At 42.6% G+C, this 9,695-nt stretch overlaps 1 long non-coding RNA gene across 1 annotated transcript; it reads right to left on the reverse strand.

Annotated features, from left to right (window-relative positions):
- Positions 1 to 6,791: 6,791 nt before the first annotated feature.
- On the reverse strand, positions 6,792 to 9,016 carry LOC138658033 (uncharacterized). The gene is made up of 4 exons (XR_011317302.1): positions 8,573 to 9,016; positions 8,396 to 8,464; positions 7,623 to 7,845; positions 6,792 to 7,348 (listed from the first exon to the last, which is right to left on the reverse strand). It is a non-coding gene; the product is annotated as an uncharacterized lncRNA (long non-coding RNA).
- Positions 9,017 to 9,695: the final 679 nt, after the last annotated feature.

Here is a 9,695-nt window from a genome sequence, read left to right on the forward strand (position 1 = left end):
AGTTAAATACGCAGCCAAATCCATTTTTATTTCCTCTCCGGGAGAAGGTATGGACTTTTTGCGACAAATTGGCATAAATATCTAAATTCTTTTTCTCGACTTCTCATCCAGAACATTGAAATTAGAACCCCTGATGTTTAACATCGTTTCCACCTGTTAGAAATTCTATACGCTAATTCTTCATAACTGAAAGAAGTCTTCCACTTGCATGTCTATTCTGTAAAACCAAACTTTTCCTCCATTTAGTTTCGGGTCGCCCTAGGGTGTTTACATCTAGAGGTGCGCCCGGACCAGACGGACATTCATTTCTATACGTTACTAACGCATACTGTAAAGTTAACCTTTTTCTTCCAGGCTAACTTTTTTAGGTTTAGTATTTAAGCAACTTTCTTGGTTAATTATAAGCATTTGTATGTCTGTCCTTTTTCCTTCCTCTCCCCGAATCCTTTCCCTTTCCCTTCCTTCCCTCTTACCAACCTTTCTTCCCCATTTGAGAAGCATATTATTTCCGATACAATGCAAGGTTTAAAATTTCAAATGGTTAATAAAAAGTATTTGAAAGAGAATAGGAAGAACAGAGAGGTCATATACTGGAGCTGTGGTAATACCGAGGCTCGTCAATCAAGGCCCTACAGGTGGACAGACATTGGAGGACCAGCAGATCTGAGTAGCATGAGAGAAATATCGGCTAGGCTTATGGGAAACTTTCGTAACATCCGAGACCTATGGTCTGATAAGGACTGGCAACGGCATTCTTTACTTTCGCCCAGGATGAGGAAAATGGACGGGGAGCACCAGGAAGAAGCTAGGCCGGCTAATCAGGAAGCTGTGGTACAGGGAGGTATGGTACAGGAACACATGTCGTCAGTAAGGACCAGAGACAGCTCAGGGAAAAGAGTGTCTGTAACATGTGGAGATTGCCGTGGGGTGTCTGCTTCTAAACTGGATGAGCTCAGTAAAGTTTTGTTGAAAATTAATCTGGACTTTGAGACTCTTTGTGTGGTGCTGAAGAAAGCTGGGACTCTGCAGCTTGAGGAAACCTCTGACCCACAGGTGAGTGAAATGCAGAGCACACACAGCACACCAGAGAAAGGACTTTTTAGGCTACTTTCATACATTAGGCTTTTTGCATAAGGCACAATCCGGCGAATGTTGGAAAAAACAGGTCCGGCAAAGATTGTGAAAAACTGATGCGACAGATCCGTTTTTTCAACGGATCCGACTAGCATATCCAGATAATGCATAAAAAAATTTTTTGGAGCATGCTCAGTTTAAAAAAACGGAATCCGGCGCTGCAATCCGTCATTTTCCGGATACGGCACCTTCCGGCTCCCATAGGCTTCCATTCTAGCAAAAAGCCGGAAGCGTCGGATCTGCCAGAGACAAAAAACTTTGGTATGGACGTTTTTCCAGAAACCGGAAACGGCAGATTTGCCGAATGCGGCAAAAACAGGACAAAAAGCAATGACATCCTGCGCAATCCGGCACTAATTCAAGTCTATGGGGAAAAAAACGGATCCGGCGGCAACATTCCCCAGATCCATTTTTTTGTAAATTTAGCCGCATTGAGCCTTATTAATGCAGCGGGGCGCCGGGGTGCAATGGAAGTACAGAAAGCCCTCGGCACGACTACCACCCTGGCCCCCGTTACAGCCTGTTACTATGCCGTTTAGCAATCAGGTTAATCTTTTTTTACTGATAGATTGGCCGATTCTGAACGCGGTGATAATAAAAGTTTTTTATTATTATTTTATTTTGAATGGGGCGAAAGGGGGGTGATTTGAACTTCTATATATTATTTATATTTTTAAAAACATTTTTTGTTACTTTTGGCATGGAAGACTAAAAGCTGACATAACCCTATTGGCTCTGCTACATACAGGCAATGATCAGATCACCTGTGTGTAGCAGAATATTTCACTTGCTATGAGCGCCGACCACCGGACAGCGCTTATAGCAATCCGGCAGTGACAACCATGTAGGTCTTCTCAAGCCAAAGCATCAGGTGACGGGTTCACCGGTGGGCGGATTTTCGGCCCCCACAAAAAATTCTTCTGTTCCTAGTGTCATACAGTAGGGGACTTGACTTTAAAATTGTTTACTTCTTTGTCATACAAGTCTCATCCACACTCAATTCTTTTTTCTGTGACTAACACAATAAAGCACGCCATATTTCTACTTGGAATTTACTGTGGCTGAAATTCAGCTGTTTGCACATGTGGTGCAGAGTTTAAAATCTATTTTTTTGTTGCTAATACTGTGCTCCTACCAAACTATCTTAGCAACATGACTGGGAAAAAGCTAGGCTGTGGTGGAAGGGGAATTATGCTTGGTGTTCAAGGTGTACGGGTTTGGTGGTAATGTTTGAGAAAGCACTAGTGAAGCAACGTCACATCCTATGCAAAGACAACAGACAACTTATGTTACTGGACAGGCTATTGCACTACCTTTCTTTAGCAGCATGTACTCGAGTGGATGGCAAGTGCAGCTTCATGTGGCCTCTCCTCCTCTTCCTTCACCTCAACATCAAACCCAGTACAGACCACAGAGGTGGCACCCAAATTCCCCTTGCTTCCCCCGCATTCCACCTATCCAACCATTCAACTGACTGTATGGAACCACAGATTGGCGAGTCTGAAGAGCTGTTCACACATTCTATGCCATATTCAACAGAAGTGTACTCTAATGTTTCACAGAGTGAAGAGGAATCTGCACCAATGCCCAAAATGTTCTTTAGCTTTGATCCGGGGCAGGACGACGTACAGTCCAAACAGCATCCGGACCCTCATCCTCAGATGTTAACCCCTGTTGGGGGAGGTGATCCTGATGACTCAGATATCTGAGGCTCATGCGGACTGTACTGTGCTGTCAGGGCAAGAAAAGGAGAAAGGTGACTCCAAGGACAAAGAATGTGACAACCAGAGGATGATGATGAAGTCTTAGATCCCAGTTGGTGTGAACATAGAGGCACACAGCTGAGTTGGTCATTTGAGGAGAAAGACGAGATTACTTTGTGCCGTACATGGCAGACATGTAGTGATGCAGCCACGACAAGCAATGCATCCTCAGCCACAATTGTGCCTGCGACCAGCAGCATCAGCGGGTCTGCAACTCGCAGGGGGTGCTCAGCACAAACAATAATCATCAAGCACATCATGTAATCAAAGGCCAAGGGTATAGTACCATGAAAACCCTCCCAATGTGTTAGGGGTCGAGTTCCCGCCTCTGCACAGTGGGAATCTCAAACCATCTCCGCTGTGGTCTCCCATTCTTCTCCAGCCGCAGTGGAGCATGCTCAGCGGAGACGTCGGACCCAGCGTCTGGCTCAGCCTCATGCTGTGCAGATGGTTACTGCTACCTTTCCAGGCTCAGCCATTTTAGCCAGTACTGGTCAGCGGCAAGCAGACGTCTCTGGGACTAAGTCCTGCTTTTCCCCTTCTGAGCATGCCCAAGGTAAGACCTCTCATTGGAGGTCAGGGGTCACATGCTCAGGTACTGCAGCAGCTACCATTGGTCCTCTAGGAAGGTCCTGAAGTTGCTGCAGCTATAAAAGGTTTGCATGGCCGAGAGTTATGTGCTCTGCGCCAGTGTGGTCTTATGCATGTGGATTCAGGGTTCAGCTGTAGTAAGCCCTTAGAATACCGGCACCTCCAGTGAGGAGTTTTGTGTGAGTGGATTCAGTGCCCGGCTGAAATAAGCCCCTAGAATACCGGCACCTCCGGTAAGGAGTTGTGTGTAAGCTTTGCTGACTGCATGACCACTGTTGACTATTTGCTAGCTGTTCCCCTGTGAGGTTAAGAGGGCACAGCGTTCTTTTTTCTCAAGCGTCTCTGTGAAGCAACAGAGTTCGCTTATACCGCCGTATAGTACCGCCATCTACTAGCAGCAGGTTTCTCTCCTGCACGGTGGACCCCGGGTTGCGAACTCACCTACTATTCAATATATATTTACTCGGTGCGTTCCGCCAACCCTAACACAATGTATCCAAACAGCAGGGGTGGCAAGGGTTGAATAGCCTGGGCCTTTTTTGACACTGAAAAGGATGTGCCGACTCATGTAATCTGCCAACTTTGTGAAAAAATAATTAGTTGAGGTAAAAAGTGGAACAATTTCACTATAATAATAATAATAATTTTTATTTATATGACGCCAACATATTCCGCAGCGCTTTACAAATTATATTGGGGACTTGTACAGACAATAGACATTACAGCATAACAGAAATACAGTTCAAAACAGATACCAGGAGGAATGAGGGCCCTGCTCGCAAGCTTACAAACTATGAGGAAAAGGGGAGACACGAGAGGTGGATGGTAACAATTGCTTCAGTTATTTGGACCGGCCATAGTGTAAGGCTCGGGTGATCATGTAAAGCTGCATGAACCAGTTAACTGCCTAAGTATGTAGCAGTACAGACACAGAGGGCTATTAACTGCATAAAGTGAATGAGAACATGATGCGAGGAACCTGTTTTTTTTTTTTTTTTTTTTTATATATATATATATATAAATGAACTTTCACATGCTCAATAAACATGCTTTAGGCTAGGTTCACATTGCGTCAAGTACATGGCGTTAAACGGATGCGTTAAACGCATGTACAGAAACGGAGCAAAAATATGTGAAATTCGTCGTCACGGTAACGCTAGCGTTAACGCATGTGATCGCGTTTTTTCATTTTGATGTCCGTTTACGAAGTATCCGTTTGTCTGCGTTTGTCACTGTCAATAAAGTTGTTCTTTTTTTTTTTTCTCCCTTTTGTCATTGTCGGGTGTGGGCACAGACTCATTCTCCATTTTGAAAGCATTGAGTGAACTTCTGCTAGCAAGATGTTTGTGTCTGAGCTCGTCAGATTTCGCTTGATGCGGTTGCGACTTCGGCAGAGAAAGCGTAGTTCGCAAAGGAGATATTGGATCCACGAAGTGAATTTCTTGCGGAGTACATATGGTGCCTTTCACACCCTGTATGTGCAGCTTCGGGATCATCCCTTCAAATTCCAACACTATCTACGGATGTCCATTGAGACCTTTGATGTTCTGCTCTCACATGTGAAGGATGAGATACATCATCATCGCAGCACTTTTCGTGAAAGCATCACTGCGGAGCAACGTTTAGTAGTGACTGTGAGGTAATTATACATTTTTTTTATCATTCTATTGACAAAGACTAGATCTCGGTATCGTGTGGCCTAATGTTCATTTTGCAATTGTATATTATATTGTAAACTAGCCTTTAGATGATCATTAAAATCCTAATTTTTTTTTTTTTGTTTTTGATTGTCAACAGATATCTGGTTACCGGAGAAACTTTTGCGTCACTGCATTACCAGTTTCGACTTGGGAAGTCAACAATTTGTCAACTGGTTCGGGAAACTTGTGATGCCATTTGGAACAACTTGCAACCACTTGTGCTACCAACACCAACATCAGAAATGTGGCTAGCAATTTCCCAACAGTTCGAGGATGTGGCTAATTTCCCCAATTGTATTGGTGCCGTGGACGGAAAGCACATTCGGATTCAGAAACCTGCACATAGTGGTTCCCTCTACTATAACTATAAGAAATACTTTTCTATAGTATTGATGGCGATTGCGGATGCCAGGTACCGTTTTGTTGCTGTGGATATTGGAGCTTATGGCCGGACTAACGATTCCAGAGTATTCAGAGACTCCAACATGGGCCAATGTTTGTACAGCCAAAGTTTAAACATACCGTCATCACGACCTCTTCCGGGGACCGAAGGCCCAAGTTTGCCCTATGTTTTAGTTGGTGATGAGGCCTTCCAACTAGGACAAAATCTCCTCAAGCCCTACTCAAGCCGTAGTCTAGACTCCAGCAGGCGCATTTTTAATTATCGCTTGAGCCGGGCTAGACGTTATGTGGAGTGTGCCTTTGGGATTTTGACATTAAAATGGCGGATTTTACTAACCTGCATGCAACTGCAACCAGACAATGTGGACCGTGTTGTGAAGGCATGCATCTGTCTGCACAATTTTGTGGCGAGACATGAACCCCAGTTGGTAGACCCCAATGATTGTGAGTCGAACCTCAGTAGCATTGAATCGACTACAGTTCGTTCTGCATCACAAATAATGAGGATTCGTGATCAATTTGCACACTACTTCACACATGAAGGCCAGGTTCCATGGCAAGACAGACACGTGTGAAAATAATTTAAAGTCTTCCTGATGTCGTGTAAAAAGTTACGTAGTGTAAAAAGTTATGTTGTTTAACCTGATGTCGTGTAAAAATTTACGTAGTGTAAAAAGTTATGTTGTTTAACCTGATGTCGTGTAAAAAGTTACCTTATGTCGTGTAAAAAGTTAAAGTCATACAAGAATCTGAAATTTGAAACAGTTTACTAAATGTTTTTGTATTTTCCCAACAAACTGTTGGTACACAGGTGTAACATATGATATCCCATAGGGATGAAAAAAAAAAGGAAAATAGAAATTAACAACAACCCCCCCCCAAAAAAAAAAAAAAAAATTGCAACGCGGTAATTGCACCTGGCTGTGGACAGTGAACTGTACTAAAGACTTTGGTACTGCACGGGAGTATTGTCTGCCCAACTATATGATGGACTGCTACATTGTCTTTGAGGTTCCACGCTCGTTTCACCCCGGCCTCTATATTGAGGGTTGTAGGGCGGCATGTCCAGTCTTCTTCTTCCCGATGGAGCGGGTTCCTCGGTGCCCACAAATTCCTCTACAAGCTCGTTAAGTTTTTGTCGAAACATAAGGTTTCTATGTGCCGGGATATTTTGTACTACAGGCACATAGAATAATAAAAGTAGCTTCCACTCATTAGCAGAGTAGACAGACTCGCGTGCTTGCAGCTCGGTAATTTCTCGTCTCAGGTCTTTGAGCTCACTGCGACACATGTCCTCTACCCGTTGGAGTCCATCCACGATAATTGCATCTGCTTCATCTTTTTGAGATGCTCGCTTGCGTCCACGCTGTGATTGCAACCGGGCACTCACACCTGCAGCAACAGTGCTTCTATCCGCAGATCGTGTCTCGCTGATGCCAGACACATCTTCAGGTTGCGTTGGTTCCACTGAAGAAGGCTCAAGTTCCTCTGCTGGTCTAGGAGCAGCGGTACTGCATATCGTGCTGTAACCCAAAAACAAAAATTACTTATTTTCCTTTAAACAATTTAGTCTCGCACACAGACCTTCTTGTACTTACGAGCGCTGAGACACTGTTTTCTGAAGAAAGAGCAGTTGGTCATAATGCACATACGGTGTCACCCGTTTGCCACTTGATCCGCTTGGTGCATTCTGACTGTTTCGGTAGTCACGGACAAAGCGATCGCGGATGGACTTCCAACGGGTATGGACAGCATCGGCTTTAAATTAAAAAAAAAATATATAAAAATAGTAGATTGTGTTAAGATATAGGAAAAATTGTTCATAGTTTGCTACGATAGTTGATATATAAATAGTAGATAGATAGTTGTTAGATAAGAAATAGTGTAGAAATAGTGTATAGATAGATAGATATATAGTGTACAGATAGTTGATAATTGAGAGATAGATAGCAGACAACAAGTGGATAGGTTGATAGGATAGAAAAATTTTTTTTTTTTAAACATTTTCCGATGTTACGTCACCAATATTTACCAATTTTTTTCTTTGAGGTTGTCGACTTCTCCATGTATCGGGGATCAAAGTGACAGATTATTTGATCCCACAACTTCCGGTTCTTCACGATGTCATGGTGGGAGCTGTCGCTCTGGTCCCATATGGAGGGGTTGGCTTCCACAAGGTTAATAAGTGTCTCATTGTGGATAGTCAATGGCTCTTCGTCAACGACAATCCTTTTTTTTTTTGTCGCTGACTTGGACTATGTAAACACAAAACGTTATGTTGATAGTGTCAATTTCACTGGATGGCCATATTCATATATACAGAGATAGATAGATACATAGATATAGCAATATATAGATATATAGATAGATAGATAGATGTAGATAGATAGATATAGATTGATAGATAGATACATAGATATTGATAGATAGATATATAGATAGATAGATACATAGATATTGATAGATAGATATATAGATAGATAGATAGATAGATAGATAGATAGATAGATAGATAGATATAGATTGATAGATATATAGATAGATAGATACATAGATATAGATAGATATAGATAGATATAGATAGATACATAGATATTGATAGATAGATATATAGATAGATACATAGATATAGATAGATATAGATAGATAGATACATAGATATTGATAGATAGATACATAGATATAGATAGACAAATAGATGGAGCGATAGATAGTTGATAGATAGTTTATAGATATAGTAGATAGAAAGTGAATAGATAGATTGTTGGTAAATATTGGATAGAATATTTCTAGTTTTATATTTACCACTGGCAGTTGTGGCGACGACAGACGTCTAGGGACCTTTTTTCTTTTTTGTCCTCCTTGTGCCACAACCTATTGTGTATGTAAAATGTAAAAAAAAATATTTTAACATTAAATAATGTTAACATTCATTGGATCAATAAATTTATGCATGAAAAATTCAACATGTGTGCTATGTACCTTTGTTGTTTTTGCGTGTTTTTTGGGGGGAGGTCTAGCAGCCTCGGGCTCAGAAGACTCCTATTCACAATAAAACAATAAACAGGATTGTTATGCCTAGCTCAATACAATGGAGTTTCACACAACATGGTTTTTTAAAGTGCAAGCCTACCGACTCAGAAGAAAAAATCGCAGACACGCTGCTGCTGCTGCTGACATCTGTATCCGACATCTGTGTGCAACAAAACAATACATTTTTAGTACACACACATCCGACGGACATTACAGACTCCCATGATGTATACAGAGATATATAATATATAGAAATGTACTTACATTTTATAAGAGCTACGGCAAAACACTCTGTCACGTGCAGGAGACTTTGTGTGAGTGGGATATTTTAATGGCCGAAATCACATTTCCTGTCACATGACCACATGTGACCACCCTCAAACGCTATTAAAACGTGTGGTCCTATTTGGAAATTTTTCATGATTTGCGTCTGACTGCGTTTGCCACAGCCTTCTATGGCAGAATGAACGCTTCCGTTAGTAGTGCGTTAGCTTGGCCGGACCCGAAAACGCTGCAAGCCGCGTTGAAGGTCCGTCAGAAAAAAAACGTTATGTGACAAACGCATACCAATTTAGGGATGCGTCACGATGCGTCAGACAATGCAAGTCTATGGGCGCGTTAGTATGTGCGTTACATTGCGTTTTTACTACTTAAAAACGAGTCCGTTAGACGGACACACCTAGCGCAATGTGAACCCAGCCTTACTGTGGGAATCTCACTGTGCAAAAATGGGGACCAGCGGACCTCAACAACCATCAGCCACCCCATCAATCGCATCTGCTGCTTCTTCCTTCTCCTCTGTTACAGTGACAACTATTGAGATGCAGGTCTTCGACCGCAGAAACTCGGGTTCTTTACCCGCTCCAGTCACACTGATTGAGAGCCCGCCGTCAACTATAACAGAAGCAGACATGACTGCTGTTTTTGACTGATCTTAGAGAACGAGCACACCACAAGTTTCTCAATCCACCGTAATATCTCCGCCTGCATCTCTCTCACGGTCCAGCAGTTTGTCCAGTTCACCATACTCCGCCCTCTCTCAGCACTGCCGCCAGCCCACGGTTCCACAGTT

The sequence above is a fragment of the Ranitomeya imitator genome, chromosome 1, assembly GCF_032444005.1.
Source record: "Ranitomeya imitator isolate aRanImi1 chromosome 1, aRanImi1.pri, whole genome shotgun sequence".
NCBI lineage: Eukaryota > Metazoa > Chordata > Amphibia > Anura > Dendrobatidae > Ranitomeya > Ranitomeya imitator.